Source organism: Mesoplodon bidens, assembly GCF_964165515.1.
Source record: "Mesoplodon bidens genome assembly, chromosome: 6".
In the NCBI taxonomy this organism is placed as follows: Eukaryota; Metazoa; Chordata; class Mammalia; order Artiodactyla; family Ziphiidae; genus Mesoplodon; species Mesoplodon bidens.
The window spans coordinates 24,200,248-24,226,540 of NC_138162.1; the positions used below are offsets into that span (position 1 = coordinate 24,200,248).

Sequence of the window (26,293 nt, forward strand, 5' to 3'; positions counted from 1 at the left end):
AAAGAATAAGCAAGAACTGAATGAAACTTCCGACAAGTGAAACGCAATAGCAGGAGCGCGTAAGTGCTAACCCTAACCCTCCCGGCCTGCCGATCCTTGCGTTGTCCACGAGAAGGCGCTCCTGCTCCCGCCCCGCAGTCGCCTTCCGCCGTCGGCCAGTGCGTGGGCACGCGCAGAAACCGCTAGGCGGCGTCTGTTTCCCTTCCCACGCGCGGACGCCGGCGTGGGCCGACGCCGCCGGGGGGCCCGCGCGTGCGCAGAGTCGAGGCCAGTCTGCCCTTGGGGCGGAGCGGAGCGGGGCGGGGCCGAGCAGGGCGGGGCGGGGGCTTGAGGTGATTCACGAGCCGCGGCGGTTGCTTCAGCCGTGTGGGGAAACCGAAAGTGGGCGGCGGCCGCGGCTGTAGCCCTGGCGGAGACGGCGGTGGGAGCCGGGCCCAGAGGCGCGGGGACGGGCCACGGGCCCGCAGAACAAGGTGAGCGCAGGTCCTGCTGGCTGCGGGAACGACAGGTGCCAGGCGAGGTCGGACGAGGTTTCCGGCGGGCGCGGCGCACCTGAGTGACTAAGCGGGACAGTGGCCCGAGCGGGACTCGAACGGACCCGGGGCCTCTTCCCAGCAGCCGCAGAGGATGCCCTGGTCCCCACCCCGGAAAGCGGGCTGGGCGCCAGGGGAGTTGGCGTTCCAGAGCGTTGTGTTTTAAATCTCTGATGGGACCGTCTGGGGTTCACCTGGGAGTCGGACGGACCCCTGCCGCCTGGGAAACTCAGTGCAGTGGGGGCAGTGCAGCAGGGGGAGGGCGGGTGTGTGGACCTGGGGTGGGAGGTGCTGACCAGGAAGTGGTTCCCGGTACCGGCGGGCGGGCGCCAGCTGCCCGCCCGGATCAAGGGATATCCGAGCCCCCTGGCTGTTTGAACTCCCACACCGTGAGCTTTTAAGTTCCTCTCTTTACAGACCCGCCCCTGCAGGCCGCTGGAGCAGTGCAGGACACAAATACTATCCGTTTCTCTCAAACCGTGAGCACCTGAGCCCCGGGTGGGTACAGAGCTCCAAGTTAGGAGGGAAATATGAATCCATGAGTGAGTTATCTTAACTTTCACCGTGTTCCCCAATAGGGTCAGGTTCTCAGCCTCAATTTAATGGGAGGGGGCTTGGAGCCGGCACAACTGTTCTGCTCCGATCCCCTTGAGTGAGTAGGTACAATACATTTCCATACATAACCACGGGCACCGCTCACTCCCAAACAATTACAAAGAACCGGAAAGGGAAATAGCTATATTAGAAAAAGTCTTGGCCCAAAAGGATTATGAAAGCCACTCTACAAAACAAAAACACCACTGACCTGTGTCATCCCTCCATCCCTATTCTCCACCCCACCCCCCGCCCCTTTCGTGCAGGTGGAAAAACTGCAGAAAAGTGCCCTGCCTAGTGATATACAACAACTTAAAGACAGAGGTGGAACTTAGACCCAAGTCCCAGCCGCTTTGATATATAGGTGTTGCATACTGCAAATTGCGTGGGCTTTGCAAATTTGGGTTGGAATCTGAGCTTCTCCACTTGCTAACTGTGTGATCTTGAACAAATTACATACTTTCATTGAGCCTGGTTTTCTCTTTATCAATTGGAAATATTTAACTTACTCTGCAAGGCTTTTGTGAGATAACTACTGTAATTCCTTTGGCTCATAATAATAGTCAAGAAGTGTTAACTCTCTTCCTTCCACCAAACTTCCCGCATTTTACATAATTGGGTTGCAGTTTCTTGGATGCAGGGACACATCTTTAAGTGCTCTATATAATATAAATTGGCACATGGTGGAGTTCCATTCAACTGATATTCATGGAGCATCAGTTACATGCACAGGACCGTGCTGGGGGTAGGGAATTGCCCTGGGGCCAGCTGGTTTGGAACCCACGTCTCCTGTGCCCCAGTCCAGGGCCCTTTGCCAGCCCACAGCCCCCCTCTTTGCTAGTTAAACACAGTGAACTCTGAAGCAGCAGTTGGTGGTTCCTTCGGATTTCAGTCCCTGTAGATTGGAAATGAAATGTAATCTCTGCTAATGCCCTTTTAAGTGAACTGACTGAACATGGCTGAATGAACTATTGTATTTTGTACCAAGAGATTTAAACTCCCTGAAGAACCTCTCAGAAGTTCTCTGTGCAATATAATCTAGTTGGAGACCTAATATGAACGTAAAGGAAAAATACTTTATAATCCAGCTCTAAGTGCCTACTCTGTGTTTGATCAAGTGCTATTTCTAAGAACTGAGATTTGACGTAGAGTGAGTACTTCGCCTCTGGGCACTTTCGGGGTCAACACATAAATGCAGAAAGGACAGAAGTTCCTTGGTGCTTGGAGTGAAATCTAATTTCATATTCATGTGAATTGGTTTTTCTTTATGCAAAACCGACTTTCGCCTCCCTCTGTTCCCACCCTTATGTTTTTGAAAGCTTCATTCTTTTCAATATTTCCTCATTGGGCCCATTTTTTTTAAATGTTGTCTTTCAAACAAGCTAAAAGTATTGATAATTTGTCATTTTGAGCTGAAAATGTGTGTGAGGATATGTGGCAGTTAGAGCTTCTGATCGGCACGAGATACTCAGTGTGACCCCAAAGCAAACTCGATATTTTAGCTATGCAGCTTTGTCAGGAGGAAGCAAACCCATGATTTCCGTTAGATCTTTGGACCCCCATTTCAGCGCTTGAAGGACTCCAGGGAAAGTTGAGAACCATGGATCTTGCCCATCCTCCTTATCTTCCATATGAAAAAAGCGACCTGAAGTGACTTGCTCAAAGGGTCATTGCTAATGAGAAGCAGACTGGGATTAAGACCCAAACTCCTAACTAAGCCACTTAGGATCTCAGAGCTTTCTCCAGTATGTAGATTTATGGAAAGCCTTTATTTATTCATACTACATAGTAAGTAATGCATGTATAATTTGGAGGTTGAAATTGCAATAATTAAAAAAAGAAAACTGTTCTCTAAAGGTACCCTGAGGGAGTATATCACCACCTGAGGGCATTAATTACTATCTTTCTTTTTTTTTTTTAAACAGGATTTTAAAAAATTAATAAATTTTATTTTTGGCTGTGCGCTGGCTTTCTCTAGTTGTGGTGAGCGGGAGCTACTCTTCGTTGTGGTGCACAGGCTTCTCATTGCAGTGGCTTCTCTTGTTGTGGAGCACGGGCTCTAGGCACACAGGCTTCAGTAGTTGTGGCACTTGGGCTCAGTAGTGGCTCACAGGCTCTAGAGCACAGGCTCAGCAGTTGTGGCGCACGGGCTTAGTTACTCCGCAGCCTGTGGGATCTTCCCGGACCAGGGATGAAACCCATGTCCCCTGCATTGGCAGGCGGATTCTTAACCACTGCACCACCAGGGAAGTCCCAACTATCTTTTTAAAAAGAGTTGGCAGGGCCTCCCTGGTGGCGCAGTGGTTGAGAGTCCGCCTGCCGATGCAGGGGATACGGGTTCGTGCCCCGGTCTGGGAGGATCCCATATGCCGCGGAGCGGCTGGGCCCGTGAGCCATGGCCGATGGGCCTGCGCATCCGGAGCCTGTGCTCCGCAGCGGGAGAGGCCACAACAGTGAGAGGCCCGCATACCGCAAAAAGAAAAAAAAAAAAAAAAAAAAAAAAAAAAAAATAAAATAAAATAAAAAGAGTTGGCAAAGGAGTAATTAAGGTGGTAATAAATAGACTATAATTGGAAATAAAAGATAGCATGTTAAACTGTTGCAAGATGAGAAATCACCTTGGAAGAGTCTTAGACAAAAACCTTCCCTCTCTTAGGCTCAGTTTATTGATTTGTAATAAGGGGTTTGGGATAGACTAGATGATGCCTAAAATCTTTTCAGCACAGACATTCTGAATTTTAAGGGCCTGGCTTGTTGCTAAAATAGTGTCTTCATGGAAGAAGGCAGCCATTTACCAGAAGTATGTGCCCTAAGGAAATACTAAAAATTGAGTAGCTGACTAAAGAAGGTAAGAGATTGCTTGGTGATTTCACTTTACCCTAATGATTCTTCAGATTTATTTGTGGGTTTAGTGCCACTCTTCAAGTCAAATTTATGACACACACAAAAATGCAATGAGGAAAATGAGCCAAATAGTACAGTCGGAAATAGTTGAGAAAAGAGGAACTGAGAGGAGAGAGCATATACGGGAGTGAGACCAGCTTGGCTAAAGGTCTTTGGGCAGCAGGACTGAGGAAACTGCAGCTACAGGAAGTAGATCTCATGCAAACGATTGAGCCGGGGGGGCGGGGGGGGGCGGGGTGTGTGGAATCAATTAATGGTAAAGGCAGGTATCCAGAGGACACCAAAACCTGCTTCTTCAGAATAAGACTCTCCCGGGACCATTTTTAGGTGTAGTAGAGAAAAAAGTTGTGAATTTACAAATACAGTTTTGAAAGTGAGAATTATTTTAGGCTATTTACATTGTTTAAACCTTGCTTTCCTAAAGGTTGTCATTACTTTCCCCTACTCCTTGCCCCACTTCTTGCACATTGTTAAGCGTTTCAGGGTACTCAAGATTAATTGTATAGCAAAATAGAAAAGGAACAGTATAAAAGGATTGAATTTTTACAGCAGTTGGCAAGTATTTTGGATTTGGGTGACACACCCTTAAATCAGAATGTGGCAATCCCCATTTCATGCCACTTTAAGGGCTAATCACTAAATATGCCCCAGGGTTGTTCTCCCTATCCCCGAAGTCAAATTTACTTTCAGAAGCCAACTCTGTACATTTGGAGCAGCTGTCTGAAAGGATGCCCCATTTTTGGGAGCCAGAAGACCTGGGTTCTTGTTGTGGGTCTGGCCATAAAAATATGTGAGGCCTGGAATAATTACCCTGGACCTCAGTTTCCTCATTTTTAAACTAAACAGTTTGGAGGAGATGGTGTGAAGGTGCCTACTAGCATTCCGCGCTTCTCTCTCCGCTCCCTACTCTGAGGTCGGGCCCACTGTCCTGCCCTGTGCTGTTTTACAATGTCCAGGGACATTGTGGGACATGGCAGTTAAGAGGCTTTTGCCTACTAGTTAAGTGAGAAATCTTGGAGGAGATCTGGTGGCTTTCTTACTAAGCTTGCCAGGTTAAGTATGTTAATGAGACAAGTAAGAAAACCTGGGAAAATGCTAATATTTCAAATTTGATGCTGTACTAAAAATTTCTCCAGTACACCAATGTCTGTATTATTGCACTCTTAGCCATGTAATGCAGGTATTCATAGGTAGTTTGCCATCCATACCATGTTTCTAGGAAAATGTAACTGCTGAATGTCAAGTATTGTGGTAAGCACATAGAACTCTATTTTTGACACTTGTCATTCAGAAAGAGAGGCAAGGAAAGGAGGAGAAAAAGAGTGAGAGGAAGGACATGAAAGTCAAGTGCAATCTGTTGTGATCCTTGTGGCCAGTTTCTTCCTCCTTGACTGGGGTCTTTGCTTGCTGACCTTGGTCAGTTTTTGAGACTAAAATACTCTGATTAAATAATTCCCCAGACTCACCTCCACTTTACTCTGCTCAAGCAGAAGATTCTTATTCAGCTCAAGCATCCTCTTTATTATCTAGGGAAACCCTTAAGAATTTTAACCTGAATTTAAAGAGATGACCAACCTTATTTCTCCCAACCTCACGTAACTTACGGTCACCAGCGCTTACATAACATTCTCAAAATAAAAGTACGAATTTGAATTCTCTTAAACTCTAAATTTTATTTATCACAATGCTTTTAGAGAGTAGAAATAAGTAGGAAAGTTGAAAGATCAAAATGGCAACTTAAGAAATTTGGGAGCCACACATCATCAAAAAATCTACAAATAATAAATGCTGGAGAGAATGTGGAGAAAAGGGAACCCTTCTGCACTGTTGGTGGGAATGTAAGTTGATACAGCCACTATGGAGAACAGTATGGAGGTTCCTTAAAAAAAATAAAAATAGAACTACCATATGACCCAGCAATCCCACTACTGGGCATATACCCTGAGAAAACCGTAATTCAAAAAGAGTCATGTACCACAAGGTTCATTGCAGCTCTATTTACAATAGCCAGGACATGGAAGCAACCTAAGTGTCCATCGACAGAGAAATGGATAAAGAAGATGTGGCACATATATACAATGGAATATTAATCCGCCATAAAAAGAAATAAAATTGAGTTATTTGTAGTGAGGTGGATGGGCCTAGAGTCTGTCATACAGAGTGAAATAAGTCAGAAAGAGAAAAACAAATGCTGTATGCTAAGCCATATATAATGGAATCTTAAAAAAAAAGGTTCTGATGAACCTAGGGGCAGGACAGGAATAGAGACACAGACGTAGAGAATGGACTTGAGGACACGGGGAAGAGGAAGGGTAAACTGGGACGAAGTGAGAGAGTAGCATTGACATATATACGCTACCAATGTAAGATAGATAGCTAGTGGGAAGGCAGCTGCATGGCACAGGGAGATCAGCTCCGGTGCTTTACGACCACCTAGAGGGGTGGGATAAGGAGGGTGGGAGAGAGAGGATATGGAGATATACATATGCATATAGCTAAAACTAACACAACACTATAAAGCAATTATACTCCATTACTAAAGATGTTAAAAAAAAATAAAGAAATTTGGAAGCCACTTTGAAGGAGTTGCCATTGAGGCACTTCGCTAATAGTTGAAATTCCCATGATAAGCTTCCTTTTGTGCTTCTAGTGGATGACATCCAAGATAATAAACTTGATTTTTATAGTTAGAAGAAAGTATTCTTATATGCGTACTGTTTCCAAAAGTTCTTGAGTATAATTGCCATCTTCAGAAAACCTCAAAAAAATGCCATGCTAACCAAGGAATTAACAAAATTTAGAGCATTCTATAGCAATATATAGTAGATTAGAAAATAAGTTGGTTTTTTTTTTTTTTTGCGGTAGGCGGGCCTCTCACTGTTGTGGCCTCTCCCCTTGCAGAGCACAGGCTCCGGACGCGCAGGCTCAGCAGCCATGGCTCACGGGCCTAGCCGCTCTGCGGCATGTGGGATCTTCCCAGACCGGGGCACGAACCCGTGTCCCCTGCATCGGCAGGCGGACTCTCAACCACTACGCCACCAGGGAAGCCCAGAAAATAAGTTTTTTAAGCTTCAGTTGTAACGTTCTTTTTGTTCAGTGCCTGAAGTGATATTGCTAATGTTGGAATTGCAAACTGGACTGGAAGAAATTGACAAACATGAGAACAAGACATACATCTAAACAAGATGTACAACCACATATACCCTTCCAGGTTTTACTGCACTTACATGTTTCTCACCATCTTTGAGATCCTCAGTCGTATAGTCCGGGGACTGCCCTTCCCTCCAAAAAGTTGTATACAAATAGAGAATTATAGTATTCCATGAAAATAGCATACTTAAAAAAGGGGAGGGAGAGGGATGCTTAATTCAGATTGTAGCCATGTGGTCAAGCGTTGCTTCCCAGTCTCCTCAAGTATCAGGTTCTTTTTTTTTAATTTTTAAAAAAACTTTGTGAAACTTCACACATGAGTAGTTGTACTTCTAATATCCGTTGGTTGATAAAACATAGAACTACCAAAAGCTGTTGTAAATTCAATATCGTGTTTGTGACTCTCAACAGTATCTGCACACTGTTTGAAAAACAGGAATACATGTAAGTATGAGACACTTACCAGTGTTCAAGCAGTGCTTGCTTACACATCGGGGTGTGTGGACTTTTTGCAGTAACGCTATGGCCCAGACCTGAGCCTGCTCATTGAGAACTCTGGCTCAGAGTGGAAAGGCCCAGAAATAAACTGTGTGATGAATCTCAATCACAGCTTGGTGACATAATTGGCTGTCTCAATCAGTTTACAACAATCATTAAAATTTGCAAATAATTTTTAATAACTTAAATGTAAGATTATTCCTTTAACTGCTCACATGCACTACGCTATTATTTTAGTGAGTAGGAGAGAAAAGGAGTGGTGTTAGTTATATGGAGAATTTCTCATTCATTCACTCAATATGTATTGAGCTCTTGTTGTGGGCTGGGCACTAGGGATTCAGCAGTGAACAAAACCCACCGAAATCCCTGCTTTCATGGACCTTACATTCAAGTCAGGGAGACAGACAGTAAAATAAAGAAGAATATTGGATGGCATAAGTGTTACGGAGTAAAATAAGGCAGGGGAAGGGTAAAGGGAGTACTGGGCAGCTGGCATAACAGTTCTGGTTTTGAATAGGGTGACCAGGGAAGGCTGTACTGAGAAGGTGACATTTGAGCAAATACCTGAAGGAGGTGAGGCAATGAGCTGTGTCTACCCTGGGGCAGAGGGACTGGCAAGTGCAGAAAGAAAAGCAGTGTGGAGTGGAGTGAGTGAGAGAAAAGGGGAGGAGGAGTTGAGGTCAGAGAAGTGGGCTGGGTGCAGACTGTGTAGGGCCCTTTTGGCCCCTCTGAAGACTTCGGCCTTTAGTCTGAGTAAGACAGGAAGCCCTTGGAGGGTTTTGAGCAGAGGAATGACGTGATGGGATTTATGATTTAAAAGGATCACTCTGGCTGTGATGTGAAGGATAGATTATCTGTGAAGTGGAAGCAGAGAGACCAGCACGGAGGCAGTTGCCTCAATCCAGGCAGCAAATGTTGGCGTGGACTAGGATGATCACCATGCAGGTGTTGAGGAGTGGGGGAACCGTGAACTGAGCCTGTCCATCTTCATGTGTCACTTAGTGGTGGGGGGATTCGGCAGTGGAGAACCACTAAGACCAAATCCCTTCATTTTACACATAAGAAGAAGGCTAGGGAGAAGGGATTTGTCCCAGGAAAATAAGTGCTCTTTGCGTAGTGGTATTGAACTTGGGGAACACAAGCAGGAAGAGGAGGTGTGTGCACAGCCTTCCGGAATCCCCCATGTCTCCCCCAAATAAAGTCAGAATCAATGTATCATCTACTAGTCGTCAGTAGCTTTACTCTTGAAAGAAACATTAAACTCCCTTGGTCGTAACTGTGGATTTTAACTATGATAATATGTGCATTAAAGAGAGTGAAACTAGGAGGTTATGTGTGTGGCGGGAGGCTCTCTCAGGTCAGGTTGGGAAGTGTCACTCAGAAAAATTAGTCTAACAGTTGCCAAGAAACGAAGATGGGCAAACATGAGGTTAGGGAGGGTGAGAAAAGTGAAAAATAAGGATGAGCACTTGTGTGCCACACAGATTAGCACTGTTTTTTTTTTATTTATTTAACATTATCATCAGTTGCTCACTGTAAATACATACCTTTTATCTGCATGAAGCCTACCTGATAGTCTTGGGGCAGGAGGATAAGATAATCAGGATAGAGGCCATAAGACTCCTGTATCTTGGCAGAGTCTAGGTCCCCAAAGAAGAAGACACATTCAAAAAGGGTGGGATTAAGGAAGCAAGCACTGGGCAAAGCCTTACAGCTTTTACTATATTCTTGGCAATTAGACAAGCTGTATATGTGGGTGTATGACCTTCTCCCTCCCCCAAAATGTGTTACGTGCTGTGTTTGGGAGATCCCTGATGACAGCTGTTTCAGAACAGAAATAAGGAAGATAGAGGGGAACATTTCAGAGGAAGTGGCCTGAAATTGCTCTCCTTAGGGTGGAGGGACCAGGAGTCTTTCATACAGGGCGACCTGTAGAACAAGCCTCTGGTTAGCTTCTAAGATGGGGTTGAACTGTCATTTCAAGCCAGTATCATATCGGAGTTCTGTTATATTTTAGTCATAGGATTTCCATTATTGAGTAGAATGCATTTATTAGAGATTTTTTTCCCCCATACATTAGTGGTTGCTGTCTACCCCCTAAGTAGCTGGGGAAAAGTAGACCACAGTGGGAAGGTAACAATGGGACAGATGCTCTTTCCAAAAAGAAGGGAAGGAGGAGGCAGTAGAGAAGGTGATGGGTATGTCCTTCATACTGAAACTGTGGCAGGGGAATTTAAAGTTGTTCTGACTAGGGAGGTGCCAGATATGCTAAATAGTCTAGTTTGATTCTGGTACACTGTTCACACCCAAGAGGCTATATTCCCACATGGGCACTGACCACCTGACTTTATGCCTACACATAATGTGTATATAATTCATAGTCAGGGCCCACTTAGATATGCAGATATACAAAGAGGCAAAGGCCAGTTTTACTCAGAGGATCTCTAGATGAGTAGATGGGAGGGATTGGGTTTGAAGGAAAGAAGAGAGTAGATAGATAGGTAGGAAAGGTGGAGGTCAAAGAGAGAAAGTTGAGAAGGCTTGGCACGAGGAAGTTAGCAAGTGATCCTTTAGTTTCTCCTCTTGCAAATTAAAACTTGGCCAGCCTGCTCGCTTTGTGGTTTTTCTTACTTGAGGAAATAACTGTACACTAAAAGTTCAATGATCTTTGAATCATGAACCATTGTAAATCAAAGCATTTCTCTTGTAATCAGGAGTTTACTATTTAAGAGCCAAAGTTCATACTTCAGTTTTAACATCTGGCAACCTTGAAATATAGGTCCCAAAGCCAGCCTCTCTTTCCTTCTCACCAGCATACTCAAAATGTAGATTGACATCAGGAGTAATGCAGGTGCTCAGACTCTATAGCTGTTGTCTTTCTCTGCCATGAATTTTTAGTCTTTAGAGTGCCTGTCTCCAGTTGACTCGTTGACTTGGGATCCATACCATACCTGTGAGTAGGCTGAGTCTACTGTTCATTTCACAGGACTGTTTTTTTTCTTCTCTTCAGTTTGCTTTACTGTCTTTCTTGATGTCTTGTCTCCTGTTGTTAATTCTTCAGGGTTTTGTCTTTTATTTTTTCAGTACCAGTCAGGGTAATATGATAGAAAGAATGTGGGCTTTGGCATCAAACAGACCAGGACTAAAATCCTGGCTTCCATACATCCTGTGATATGTTGGTTATTTAACATCTCTGAGCTTTGGTTTTCTCATTTACAGAATGAGAATAATACTTTCCTTCCATAGTTATTGTGGGTATTAACTCTTCAGATAGTCCAATTCTCAGGATTTACACGAGAAAGAAAAATATATATCTTTGCAAAGCAGCTTCATTTATTTTTTATTGAAGTATAGTTGATTTAGAATGTTGTACTAATTTCTGCTGGACAGCAAAGTGACTCAGTTATACACATATATACATTCTTTTTTTATATTCTTTTCCATTATGGTTTATCCCAGGAGATTGGATATGGTTCCCTGTGCTATACAGTAGGACCTTGTTGTTTATCCATTCTAAATGTAATAGTTTGCATCTACTAACCACAAACTCCCAGTCCATCCCTCTCTCTCCTTTCCTCCCCCCCTGTCAACCACAAGTCTGTTTTCTATGTCTGTGAGTTTTTTTGGTAGATAGGTTCATTTGAGCCGTATTTTAGATTCCACATGTAAGTGATATTGTATGGTATTTGTCTTTCTCTTTCTGACTTACTTCACCTAGTATGATCATCTCTAGTTGCATCCATGTTGCTGCAAATGACATTATTTTGTTCTTTTTTATGGCTGATTAGTGTTCCATTTTATGTATGTACCACATCTTCTTTATCCATTCATCTGTCAATGGACATTTAGGTTGTTTCCATGTCTTGGCTATTGTGAATAGTGCTGGTATGAACATAGGGGTGCATGTATCTTTTTAAATTACAGTTTTGTCTGGGTATATGCCCAGGAGTGGGATTTCTGGATCATATGGTAACTCTATTTTTAGTTTTCTGAGGAACCTCAATACTGTTTTCCATAGTGGAAAGCAGCTTTATTTTTAATACCGCAAAGCTGGAAGCACCCCACATGTCTATCAACGTTTGAATGGATAAACAAATTGTGGTATATCCATACAGTGGAATACTACTTATCAATAAAAGGGGATAAACTACTGGTGAGTATTGTTTATATAGTCTAGTTACCAGTTCTTTACCAGGTATGCTATGAAAATATTTTCTCTTAGTCTGTGGCTTGTCTTTTCATTTTCTTAACAGCCTTTAGAAGAGCAGAAGTTTTAAATTTTGATGAGATCCAATTTGTGGGTTTTTTTCATCATGACTCTAAAAGTTCTTTGCCTATCCCAAGGTCACAAAGATTTATTCCTGTTTTCTCTAGAAGTTTTACAGTATTAACTTTGTCATTTAGTACCTAAATGATTCATTTCAATTTAATTTTTGTGTCTGGTATGAGATTCATTTTTTGTGTATGGATGAATAGTGTTCCAGCACTGTTTGTTGAACTTTCTCCATTGAATTTCCTTGCTATCTTTGTCAAAAATCAGTTGACCATTTATGTGTGGGTCTATTTCTGGACTATATTCTGTTCCATTGATGTGACTGTCCTTTTGTCAATGCCACACTATTTCGACTAATACACTGTTATGGTAAGTTTTGAAATCAGTCTTATTGCACCAGCTAGGACCTCTAGTGTGGTAATGAATAGGAGTGAAGAGAATGGACATTCTTGCCCTGTTCCCATTCTTAAGCAGAAAGCATTCATTCTTTCACTATTACATGTGATGTTAGCTGAGGGTTTTTCACAGATGCTCTTTATCAGGTTAAGGAGGTTCACATCTATTCTTATTTTCTGAGAGTTATTAAAATAAATGATTTTTAACTTCGTCAAATGTCTTTTCTTCACCTATTGATATCATGTGGTTTTTCTCCTTTAGTCTGTTGATATAGTCAGTTACATTGATTGACTTATGAGTGTTGAACCAACCTTGCATTCCTAGAGTAAACCATAGTTAATCATGGTGTGTTATTTCTCTTACATATTGTTGGATTCGATTTACTAATATTTTGTTAGGATTTTTTGCACTTATGTTCATGAGGGATATTGGTCTGTACTTTTCTTATAATGTCTTTGGTTTTGGTATCAGCATAATGTTGACCTCATAAAGTGAGTTCAGAAGTGTTCCCTTCCTCTCTACTTTCTGCAGGAGTTTGTGTAGAAGTGGTATTAATTCCTTCTGAAGTGTTTGGTAGAATTTGCCAATAAAGCCATCTGGGTTTGAGTTTTCCTTGTGTGAAGGTTTCTAACTACAAATTTAATTTCTCTAATATTCTTAAGGATATTAAGGGTATCTGTTTCTTCTTGAGTGAGCTTTGGAAATTGTCTTTCAGTGAATTCATCCTTTCATCCAAGTTACCAGATTTTTTGGCACAAATTGTTCATAATATTCTCTTTTTAATGTCTATAGGATCTGTATTTATGGCCCCCTTTTCAATCGCATTATTAGTAATTTGTGTCTTCTCTTTTTTTCCCCTTGATTAATCTACCTGGAAGTTATCAATTTTATTATGTTTTCAAGAACTAGTTTTGGTTTCATGGTTTTTTTCCTTTACTTTTTTCTATTTAATTACTTATCTGTTTCACCATTCCAGTACTGATTTTGCTCTCTTTATTAATTTCTACTTCCTTTTGGTATAATTTGCTCTCTTTTTTTCTTAAGGTAGCAGATTAGATCATTGATTTGGAGTGTTTCTTTTTTTCTAATATAAGCATATGATGCTGTAAATTTTCCTCCAAATATTGCTTTAACTGCATTCAGCAATTTTTTATATACTGCTTTTTCATTTATTTAAATGTTTTCTGGTTATTTGGAGGAGCTTTCCTCTTGGACCCTTGGTTATTTAGAAGTATGTTATTACATTTGCAAATACACAAGGATTGTTCACATATCTTTCTGTTACTGATACCCAATTTAGTTTAGTTCTGGTCATAGAATACGCTTTATATAATTTCAATTATTCTAAATTGGTTGAGGATTGGTTTCAGCCTCAGAATATATTCTGTCTTGGTCAGTGTCCCATGAGCTCTTGAAAAGAATGTATATTTTGCTACTGTTGGGATGGAGTGTTCTGTAAATATCAGTTAGACCAGTTTGGTTGATGGTGTTGTTCAGCTCCTCTATATCCTTACTGATTTTTTTGTTTACTGGCTCTACCAATTACCGAGAAAAGAGTTTTGAAGTCTCCAGTCATAACTCTATTGTTTTTTCATTCATGTATTTTAAAACTCTAATGTTAGATGCAGTCACAGTTAGGATTGTTATATCTTCCTGATTAATTAAGTCCTTAATTATTATGTAATGTCCCTCTATTGTTTAAATTTATTTATATTTTATTTATTTATTTTTGGCTGCTTTGGGTCTTCATTGCTGCATGCGGGCTTTCTCTTGTTGCTGCGAGTGGGCTACTATTCGTTGCAGTGCACATGCTTCTCATTGTGGTGGCTTCTTTTGTTGCAGAGCATGGGCTCTAGGCATGTGGGCTTCAGTAGTTGTGGCATGTGGGCTCAGTAGTTGTGGCTCACGGGTGGGCTCTAGAGCACAGGCTCAGTAGTTGTGGTGTACGGGCTTAGTTGCTCCGTGGCATGTGGGATCTTCCCAGACCAGGGATTGAGCCCATGTCCCCTGCATTGGCAGGAGGATTCTTAACCACTGCGCCACCAGGGAAGTCCCTGTAACGTCCCTCTTTATCCTTGGTAGTATTACTTGTTCTGAAATTAATATAGTCATGTATTTACATGCATATCTTTTTCTATATTTTTACTTTTAACCTATGTGTTTGTATTTAAAATAGGTTTCTTGTAGACAGTATATAGGAAAATCTTGCTTTTATATCCACTCTACCAATCTCTAACTTTTTATTCAGGATATTTCAGTCATTTACACTTAATGTAATTATTCATATGGTTGACATTATTTTATTTTATTATTTTTTAAAATTTATTTATTTGGCTGTGCAGCAGGATTGTGGGATCTTAGTTCCCTGACCAGGGAATGAACCTGGGCCCCCTGCAGTGGAAGCACAGAGCCCTAACCACTGGACATCCAGGGAATTCCCCAGTATGTAGTCCTTTTTAAAATTTTTAAATTAAATTTTATTTTTTTATACAGCAAGTTCTTATTAGTCATCAGTTTTATACACATCAGTGTATACATGTCAATCCAAATTGCCCAATTCATCACACCACCACCCACACCCCCCCACTGCTTTCCCCCCTTGGTGTCCATATGTTTGTTCTCTACATCTGTGTCTCAACTTCTGCCCTGCAAACCGGTTCATCTGTACCATTTTTCTAGGGTCCACATACATGCGTTAATGTACGATATTTCTTTTTCTCTTTCTGACATACTTCACGCTGTATGACAGTCTCTAGATCCATCCACGTCTCAACAAATGACCCAATTTCGTTCCTTTTTATGGCTGAGTAATATTCCATTGTATATAGGTACCACACCTTCTTTATCCATTCGTCTGTCGATGGGCATTTAGGTTGCTTCCATGACCTAGCTATTGTAAATAGTGCTGCAATGAATACTGGGGTGCATGTGTCTTTTTGAATTATGGTTTTCTCTGGGTATATGCCGAGTAGTGGGATTGCTGGGTCATATGGTAATTCTATTTTTAGTTCTTTAAGGAACCTCCATACTGTTCCCCATAGTGGCTGTATCAATTTACATTCCCACCAACGGTGCAAGAGGGTTCCCTTTTCTCCACACCCTCTCCAGCATTTGTTGTTTGTAGATTTTCTGATGATGCCCATTCTGACTGGTGTGAGGTGATACCTCATTGTAGTTTTGATTTGCATTTCTCTAATAATTAGTGATGTTGAGCAGCTTTTCCTGTGCTGCTTGGCCACCTGTATGTCTTCTTTGGATAAATGTCTATTTAGGCCTTCTGCCCATTTTTGGATTGGGTTGTTTGTTTCTTTAATATTGAGCTGCATGGGCTGTTTATATATTTTGGAGATTAATCCTTTGTCCGTTGATTCATTTGCAAATACTTTCTCCCATTCTGAGGGTTGTCATCTTGTTTATGGTTTCCTTTGCTGTGCAAAAGCTTTGAGGTTTCATTAGGTTCCATTCGTTTATTTTTGTTTTTATTTCCATTACTCTAGGAGGTGGATCAAAAAAGATCTTGCTGTGGTTTATGTCAAAGAGCGTTCTTCCTATGTTTTCCTCTAAGAGTTTTATAGTGTCCTGTCTTACATTTAGGTCTCTAATCCATTTTGAGTTTATTTTTGTGTATGGTGTTAGGGAGTGTTGTAATTTCATTCTTTTACATGTAGCTTGCCAGTTTTCCCAGCACCACTTATTGAAGAGGCTGTCTTTTCTCCATTGTATATCCTTGCCTCCTTTGTCATAGATTAGTTGACCATAGGTGCGTGAGTTTATCTCTGGGCTTTCTGTCTTGTTCCATTGATCTATATTTCTTTTTTTGTGCCAGTACCATATTGTCTTGCTTATTGTAGCTTTGTAGTATAGTCTGAAGTCAGGGAATCTGATTCCTCCATCTCCGTTTTTTTCCCTCAAGACTGCTTTGGCTATTCGGGGTCTTTTGTGTCTCCATACAAATTTTAAGATTTTTTTTCTAGTTCTGTAAAAAATGCCATTGGTAGTTTGATAGGGATTGCATTGAATCTGTAGATTGCTTTGGGTAGTGTAATCATTTTCACAATATTGATTCTTCTAATCCAAGAACATGGTGTATCTCTCCATCTGTTGGTATCATCTTTAATTTCTTTCATCAGTGTCTTATAGTTTTCTGCATACAGGTCTTTTGTCTCCCTAGGTAGGTTTATTCCTAGGTATTTTATTCTTTTCGTTGCAGTGGTAAATGGGAGTGTTTCCTTAATTTCTCTTTCATCATCAGTGTATAGGAATGCAAGAGATTTCTGTGCATTAATTTTGTATCCTGCAACTTTACCAAATTCATTGATTAGCTCTAGTAGTTTTCTGGTGGCATCTTTAGGATTCTCCATGTATAGTATCATGTCATCTGCAAACAGTGACAGTTTTACTTCTTCTCTTCCAATTTGTATTCCTTTTATTTCTTTTTATTCTCTGATTGCCGTGGCTAGGACTTCCAAAACTATGTTGAATAATAGTGGTGAGAGTGGACATCCTTGTCTTGTTCCTGATCTTAGAGGAAATGCTTTCAGTGTTTCACCATTGAGAATGATGTTTGCTGTGCTTTTGTCATATATGGCCTTTATTATGTTGAGTTAGTTTCCCTCTATGCCCACTTTCTGGAGAGTTTTTATCATAAATGGGTGTTGAATTTTGTCAAAAGCTTTTTCTGCATCTATTGAGATGATCATATGGTTTTTCTTCTTCAATTTGTTAATATGGTGTATCACATTGATTGATTTCCGTATATTGAAGAATCCTTGCATCCCTGGGATAAATCCCACTTGATCATGGTGCATGATCCTTTTAATGTGTTGTTGGATTCTGTTTGCTAGTATTTTGTTGAGGATTTTTGCATCTATATTCATCAGTGATATTGGTCTGTAATTTTTTTTTTGTAGTATCTTTGTCTGGTTTTGGTCAGGGTGATGGTAGCTTCATAGAATGAGTTTGGGAGTGTTCCTTCCTCTGCAGTGTTTTGGAAGAGTTTGAGAGGGATGGGTGTTAGCTCTTCTCTGAATGTTTGATAGAATTCACCTGTGAAGCTGTCTGGTCCTGGACTTTTGTTTGTTGGAAGATTTTTAATCACAGTTTCAATTTCATTACTTGTGATAGGTCTGTTCATATTTTCTATTTCTTCCTGGTTCAGTCTTGGAAGGTTATACCTTTCTAAGAATTTGTCCGTTTCTTCCAGATTGTCCATTTTATTGGCATAGAGTTGCTTGTAGTAGTCCCTTAGGATGCTTTGTATTTCTGCAGTGTCTGTTGTAACTTCTCCTTTTTCATTTCTAATTTTATTGATTTGAGTCCTCTCCCTCTTTTTCTTGATGAGTCTGGCTAATGGTTTATCAATATTGTTTATCTTCTCAAAGAACCAGCTTTTAGTTTTATTGATCTTTGCTATAGTTTTCTTTGTTTCTATTTCATTTATTTCTGCTCTGATCTTTATGATTTCTTTCCTTCTGCTAACTTTCGGTTTTGTTTGTTCTTCTTTCTCTAGTTCCTTTAGGTGTAAGGTTAGATTGTTTATTTGAGATTTTTCTTGTTTCTTGAGGTAGGCTTGTATAGCTATAAACTTCCCTTTTAGAACTGCTTTTGCTGCATCCCATAGGTTTTGGATCATCGTGTTTTCATTGTCATTTGTCTCTAGGTATATTTTGATTTCCTCTTTGATTTCTTCAGTGATCTCTTGGTTATTTAATAGTGTATTGTTTAGCCTCCATGTGTCTGTGTTTTTACGTTTTTTTCCCTGTAAATGTAAATCTCATACTGTGGTCAGAAAAGATGCTTGATATGATTTCAATTTTCTTAAATTTACTGGCTTGATTTGTGACCCAAGATGTGACCTATCCTGGAGAATGTTCTGTGCGCACTTGAGAAGAAAGTGTAATCTGCTGTTTTTGGATGGAATGTCCTATAAATACAATTAAATCTCTCTGGTCTGTTGTGTCATTTAAAGCTTCTGTTTCCTTATTTATTTTCCTTTTGGAAGATCTGTCCATTGGTGTAAGTGAGCTGTTAAAGTCCCCCACTATTATTGTGTTACTGTCGATTTCCTCTTTTGGAGCTGTTAGCAGTTGCCTTATGTATTGAGGTGCTCCTATGTTGGGTGCCTATATATTTATAGTTGTTACATCTTTTTCTTGGATTGATCCCTTGATCATTATATAGTGTCCTTCCTTGTCTCTTGTAACATTCTTTATTTTAAAGTCTATTTTATCTAATATGAGTATTGCTACTCCAGCTTTCTTTTGATTTCCATTTGCATGCAATATCTTTTTCCATCCCCTCACTTTCAGTCTGTATGTGTCCCTAGGTCTGAAGTGGGTCTCTTGTAGACAGCATATATATGGGTCTTGTTTTTGTATCCATTCAGGAAAACTGTGTCTTTTGGTTGGAGCATTTAATCCATTCACATTTTATGTAATTATCGGTATGTATGTTCCTATGACCATTTTCTTAATTGTTTTGGGTTTGTTTTTGTAGGTCCTTTTCTCCTCTTGGGTTTCCCACTTAGAGAAGTTCCTTTAGCATTTGCTGTAGAGCTGGTTTGGTGGTGCTGAATTCTTTTAGCTTTTGCTTGTCTGCAAAGCTTTTGATTTCTCCATCGAATCTGAATGAGATCCTTGCTGGGTAGAGTAATCTTGGTTGTAGGTTCTTCCCTTTCATCACTTTAAGTATATCATGCCACTCCCTTCTGGCTTGTAGAGTTTCTGCTGAGAAATCAGCTGTTAACCTATATTATGGAAGTTCCCTTGTATGTTATTTGTCATTTTTCCCTTGCTGCTTTCAATAATTTTTCTTTGTCTTTAATTTTTGCCAATTTGATTACTATGTGTCTTGACCTGTTTCTCCTTGGGTTTATCCTGTATGGGATTCTCTGTGCTTCCTGGACTTGGGTGGCTATTTCCTTTCCCATGTTAGGGAAGTTTTTGACTATAATCTCTTGAAATATTTTCTCAGGTCCTTTCTCTCTCTCTTCTACTTCTGGGACCCCTGTAATGCGAATGTTGTTGCGCTTAATGTTGTCCCAGAGGTCTCTTAGGCTATCTTCATTTCTTTTCATTCTTTTTTCTTTATTCTGTTCCGCAGCAGTGAATTCCACCATTCTGTCTTCCAGGTCACTTATCCGTTCTTCTGCCTCAGTTATTCTGCTCTTGATTCCTTCTAGGGTAGTTTTCATTTCAGTTATTGTATTTTTCATCTCTGTTTGTTTGTTCTTTAATTCTTCTAGATCTTTGTTAAACATTTCTTGCATCTTCTCCATCTTTGCCTCCATTCTTTTTCCGAGGTCCTGGATCATCTTCACTATCATCATTCTGAATTCTTTTTGTGGAAGATTCCCTATATCCACTTCATTTAGTTGTTTTTCTGGGGTTTTATCTTGTTCCTTCATCGGGTACATAGCCCTCTGCCTTTTCATCTTGTCTATCTTTCTGTGAATGTGGGTTTTGTTCCACAGGCTGCAGGATTGTAGTTCTTCTTGCTTCTGCTGGTATGGTTGACTTTAAATCTATCATTTTGCCAGATGTTTTCTATTTGCCTTTTCTGTTCTTTTTGTTTCTGTTTTCTCTTTTTTCCTACTTTTTTTTTTTACTTCTACCTAGTTTTTTATTGAATTTCTATTTTGTTTTACCTGTACTACTACTGGCTTATTAGTTGTGCCTCTTAAAAATTTTTAGTGGCTGTCATAAGTTTTACAATATATCTCTTAATTGCATTCCCCTTTGAAATAATATTATACTACTTTACGTATAGTATAAGCACCTTCCAATAATATGCTTCCAGTTCCTTTCACTCATTCTTTTTTTTTTTTTTTTTTTAGAAATCACTGATTTTATTGGGTTTTTTTTTTTAAAGTAAAGTTTATTTATTTATTTTTTTAATTAGTTTCTGCTTTATAACAAAGTGAATCAGTCATACATATACATCTGTTCCCACATCCCTTCCCTCATGCATCTCCCTCCCTCCCACCCTCCCCATCCCACCCCTCCAGGCGGTCACAAAGCACCGAGCTGATCTCCCTGTGCTCTGCGGCTGCTTCCCACTATCTATCTACCTTACGTTTGGTAGTGTATATATGTCCATGCCTCTCTTTCGCTTTGTCACAGCTTACCCTTCCCCCTCCCCATATCCTCAAGTCCATTCTCAAGTAGGTCTGTGTCTTTATTCCCGTTTTGCCCCTAGGTTCTTCATGACATTTTTTTTTTTTTTTTTTTACTTTTTATTTTATATTGGAGTATAGCCGATTAACAATGTTGTGATAGTTTCAGATGCACAGCAAAGGGACTCGGCTATACATATGCATGTACCCATTCTCCCCCAAACTCCCCTCCCATCCAGGCTGCCACATAACATTGAGCAGAGTCCCCTGTGCTATATAGTAGGTCCACTGGTTATCCATTTTTTTTTAAGTTTATTTATTTATTTTTTTAATTAGTTTCTGCTTTATAACAAAGTGAATCAGTCATACATATACATCTGTTCCCACATCCCTTCCCTCATGCATCTCCCTCCCTCCCACCCTCCCCATCCCACCCCTCCAGGCGGTCACAAAGCACCGAGCTGATCTCCCTGTGCTCTGCGGCTGCTTCCCACTATCTATCTACCTGACGTTTGGTAGCGTATACACGTCCATGCCTCTCTTTCGCCTTGTCACAGCCCACCCTTCCCCCTCCCCATATCCTCAAGTCCATTCTCAAGTAGGTCTGCGTCTTCATTCCCGTTTTGCCCCTAGGTTCTTCATGACATTTTTTTTTTAAATTCCGTATATATGTGTTAGCATACGGTATTTGTCTTTCTCTTTCTGACTAACTTCACTCTGTATGACAGACTCTAGGTCTATCCACCTCATTACAAATAGCTCAGTTTCGTTTCTTTTTATGGCTGAGTAATATTCCATTGTATATATGTGCCACATCTTCTTTATCCATTCATCCGATGATGGACACTTAGGTTGTTTCCAGCTCCGGGCTATTGTGAATAGAGCTGCAATGAACATTTTGGTACATGTCTCTTTTGGAATTATGGTTTTCTCAGGGTATATGCCCAGTAGTGGGATTGCTGGGTCATATGGTAGTTCTATTTGTAGTTTTTTAAGGAACCTCCATACCGTTCTCCATAGTGGCTGTACCAATTCACATTCCCACCAGCAGTGCAAGAGTGTTCCCTTTTCTCCACACCCTCTCCAGCATTTATTGTTTCTAGATTTCTTGATGATGGCCATTCTGACTGGTGTGAGATGATATCTCATTGTAGTTTTGATTTGCATTTCTCTAATGATTAATGATGTTGAGCATTCTTTCATGTGTTTGTTGGCAGTCTGTATATCTTCTTTGGAGAAATGCCTATTTAAGTCTTCTGCCCATTTTTGGATTGGGTTGTCTGTTTTTTTGCTATTGAGCTGCATGAGCTGTTTATAAATTTTGGAGATTAATCCTTTGTCAGTTGCTTCATTTGCAAATATTTTCTCCCATTCTGAGGGTTGTCTTTTGGTCTTCTTTATGGTTTCCTTTGCTGTGCAAAAGCTTTGAAGTTTCATTAGGTCCCATTTGTTTATCTTTGTTTTTATTTCCATTTCTCTAGGAGGTGGGTCCAAAAGGATCTTGCTGTGATTTATGTCATAGAGTGTTCTACCTATGTTTTCCTCTAAGAGTTTGATAGTTTCTGGCCTTACATTTAAGTCTTTAATCCATTTTGAGCTTATTTTTGTGTATGGTGCTAGGGAATGATCTAATCTCAAACTTTTACATGTCCCTGTCCAGTTTTCCCAGCACCACTTATTGAAGAGGCTGTCCTTTCTCCACTGTACATTCCTGCCTCCTTTATCAAAGATAAGTTGGCCATATGTGCGTGGGTTTATCTCTGGGCTTTCTATCCTGATCCACTGATCTATCTTTCTGTTTTTATGCCAGTACCAGACTGTCTTAATTACTGTAGCTTTGTAGTATAGTCTGAAGTCAGGGAGCCTGATTCCTCCAGCTCCGTTTTTCGTTCTCAAGATTGCTTTAGCTATTCGGGGCCTTTTGTTTTTCCAAACAAATTTTGAAATTTTTTGTTCTAGTTCTGTGAAAAATGCCATTGGTAGTTTGATAGGGATTGCATTGAATCTGTAGATTGCTTTCGGTAGTAGAGTCATTTTCACAGTATTGATTCTTCCAATCCAGGAGCATGGTATATCTCTCCATCTATTTGTATCATCTTTAATTTCTTTCATCAGTGTCTTATAGTTTTCTGCATACAGGTCTTTTGTCTCCTTAGGTAGGTTTATTCCTAGATATTTTATTCTTTTTGTTGCAATGGTAAATGGGAGTGTTTTCTTGATTTCATTTTCAGATTTTTCATCATTAGTGTACAGGAATGCCAGTGATTTCTGTACATTAATTTTATATCCTGCTACTTTACCAAATTCATTGATTAGCTCTAGTAGTTTTTCGGTAGCATCTTTAGGATTCTCTATGTATAGTATCATGTCATCTGCAAACAGTGACAGCTTTACTTCTTCTTTTCCAATTTGTATTCCTTTTATTTCCTTTTCTTCTCTGATTGCTGTGGCTAAAACTTCCAAAACTATGTTGAATAAGAGTGGTGAGAGTGGGCAGCCTTGTCTTGTTCCTGATCTTAGTGGAAATGGTTTCAGTTTTTCACCATTGAGGACAATGTTGGCTGTGGGTTTGTCATATATGGCCTTTATTATGTTGAGGAAAGATCCCTCTATACCTACTTTCTGCAGGGTTTTTATCATAAATGGGTGTTGAATTTTGTCGAAAGCTTTCTCTGCATCTATTGAGATGATCATATGGTTTTTCTCCTTCAACTTGTTAATATGGTGTATTACATTGATTGATTTGCGTATATTGAAGAATCCTTGCATTCCTGGGATAAACCCCACTTGATCATGGTGTATGATCCTTTTAATGTGCTGTTGGATTCTGTTTGCTAGTATTTTGTTGAGGATTTTTGCATCTATGTTCATCAGTGATATTGGCCTGTAGTTTTCTTTCTTTGTGACATCCTTGCCTGGTTTTGGTATCAAGGTGATGGTGGCCTCGTAGAATGAGTTTGGGAGTGTTCCTCCCTCTGCTATATTTTGGAAGAGTTTGAGAAGGATAGGTGTTAGCTCTTCTCTAAATGTTTGATAGAATTCACCTGTGAAGCCGTCTGGTCCTGGGCTTTTGTTTGATGGAAGATTTTTAATCACAGTTTCAATTTCAGTGCTTGTGATTGGTCTATTCATATTTTCTATTTCTTCCTGATTCAGTCTTGGCAGGTTGTGCATTTCTAAGAATGTGTCCATTTCTTCCAGGTTGTCCATTTTATTGGAATAGAGTTGCTTATAGTAATCTCTCATAATCTTTTGTATTTCTGCAGTGTCAGTTGTTACTTCTCCTTTTTCATTTCTAATTCTATTGATTTGAGTCTTCTCCCTTTTTTTCTTGATGAGTCTGGCTAATGGTTTGTCAATTTTGTTTATCTTCTCAAAGAACCAGTTTTTAGTTTGGTTGATCTTTGCTATCGTTTCCTTCATTTCTTTTTCATTTATTTCTGATCTGATCTTTATGATTTCTTTCCTTCTGCTAGCTTTGGGGTATTTTTGTTCTTCTTTCTCTAATTGCTTTAGGTGCAGGGTCAGGTTGTTTACTCGAAATGCTTCCTGTTTCTTAAGGTGGGATTGTATTGCTATAAACTTCCCCCTTAGAACTGCTTTTGCTGCGTCCCATAGGTTTTGGGTCGTCGTGTCTCCATTGTCATTTGTTTCTAGGTATTTTTTAATTTCCTCTTTGATTTCTTCAGTGATCACTTCGTTATTGAGTAGTGTATTGTTTAGCCTCCATGTGTTTGTATTTTTTACACATCTTTTCCTGTAATTGATGTCTAGTCTCATAGCATTGTGGTCGGAGAAGATACTTGATACAATTTCAATTTTCTTAAAATTACCGAGGCTTGATTTGTGACCCAAGATATGATCTATCCTGGAGAATGTTCCATGAGCACTTGAGAAAAATGTGTATTCTGTTGTTTTTGGATGGAATGTCCTATAAATATCAACTAAGTCCATCTCGTTTAATGTATCATTTAAAGCTTGTGTTTCCTTATTTATTTTCATTTTGGATGATCTGTCCATTGGTGAAAGTGGGGTGTTAAAGTCCCCTACTATGATTGTGTTACTGTCGATTTCCCCTTTTATGGCTGTTAGTATTTGCCTTATGTATTGAGGTGCTCCTATGTTGGGTGCATAAATATTTACAATTGTTATATCTTCTTCTTGGATCGATCCCTTTATCGTTATGTAGTGTCCTTCCTTGTCTCTTCTAATAGTCTTTATTTTAAAGTCTATTTTGTCTGATATAAGAATTGCTACTCCAGCTTTCTTTTGATTTCCATTTGCATGGAATATCTTTTTCCATCCCTTTACTTTCAATCTGTATGTGTCTCTAGGTCTGAAGTGTGTCTCTTGTAGACAGCATATATATGGGTCTTGTTTTTGTATCCATTCAGCCACTCTGTGTCTTTTGGTGGGAGCATTTAGTCCATTTACATTTAAGGTAATTATTGATATGTATGTTCCTATTCCCATTTCCTTAATTGCTTTGGGTTCGTTATTGTAGGTATATTCCTTCTGTTGTGTTTCTTGCCTAGAGAAGTTCCTTTAGCATTTGTTGTAAAGCTGGTTTGGTGGTGCTGAACTCTCTCAACTTTTGCTTGTCTGTAAAGGTTTTAATTTCTCCATCAAATCTGAATGAGATCCTTGCTGGGTAGAGTAATCTAGGTTGCAGGTTTCTCTCCTTCATCACTTTAATTATGTCCTGCCACTCCCTTCTGGCTTGTAGGGTTTCTGCTGAGAGATCAGCTGTTAACCTGATGGGGATTCCCTTGTGTGTTATTTGTTGTTTTTGCCTTGCTGCTTTTAATATGATTTCTTTGTGTTTAATTTTTGACAGTTTGATTAATATGTGTCTTGGTGTATTTCTCCTTGGATTTATTCTGTATGGGACTCTCTGTGCCTCCTGGACTTGATTAACTATTTCCTTTCCCATATTGGGGAAGTTTTCAACTATAATCTCTTCAAATATTTTCTCAGTCCCTTTCTTTTTCTCTTCTTCTTCTGGAACCCCTATAATTCGAATGTTGGTGCGTTTAATGTTGTCCCAGAGGTCTCTGAGACTGTCCTCTGTTCTTTTCATTCTTTTTTCTTTATTTTGCTCTGCATCAGTTATTTCCACTATTTTATCTTCCACCTCACTTATCCGTTCTTCTGCCTCAGTTATTCTGCTATTGATCCCATCTAGAGTATTTTTCATTTAATTTATTGTGTTTTTAATCGATGCTTGATTCATCTTTAGTTCTTCTAGGTCCTTGTTAACTGTTTCTTGCATGTTGTCTATTCTATTTCCAAGATTATGGATCTTGGAAATAGAATCTTGGATCAGCTTTACTATCATTATTCTGAATTCTTTTTCAGGTAGACTGCCTATTACCTCTTCATTTGTTAGGTCTGGTAGGTGTTTATCTTGCTCCTTCACCTGCTGTGTGTTTTTCTGCCTTCTCATTTTGCTTATGTTACTGTGTTTGGGGTCTCCTTTTTGCCGGCTGCAGATTTGTAGTTCCCGTTGTTTTTGGTGTCTGACCCCAGTGGCTAAGGTTGTTTCAGTAGGTTGTGTAGGCTTCCTGGTGGGGGGGACTAATTCCTGTGCTCTGGTGGTTGAGGCTCGATCTTGTCTTTCTGGTGGACAGGTCCACGTCTGGTGGTGTGTTTTGGGGTGCCTATGGCCTTATTATGTTTTTAGGTAGCCTCTCTGCTAATGGGTGGGGTTGTGTTCCTGCCTTGCTAGTTGCTTGGCATAGGGTGACCCGCACTGTAGCTTGCTGGTCGTTGACTGAAGCTGGGTGCTGGTGTTGGGATGGAGATCTCTGGGAGATTTTCGCTGCTTGATAT

At 40.1% G+C, this 26,293-nt stretch overlaps 1 protein-coding gene across 1 annotated transcript in view; it reads left to right on the forward strand.

Moving 5' to 3' along the window:
• Positions 1 to 340: 340 nt before the first annotated feature.
• Positions 341 to 26,293, forward strand: part of TDRD7 (tudor domain containing 7) — a 101,401-nt gene continuing 75,448 nt past the window's right edge. The window contains exon 1 of the mRNA XM_081238421.1: positions 341 to 473. The gene's annotated coding sequence lies outside the window, so the exon portion shown is untranslated. The remainder of the gene's footprint in view (positions 474 to 26,293) is intronic.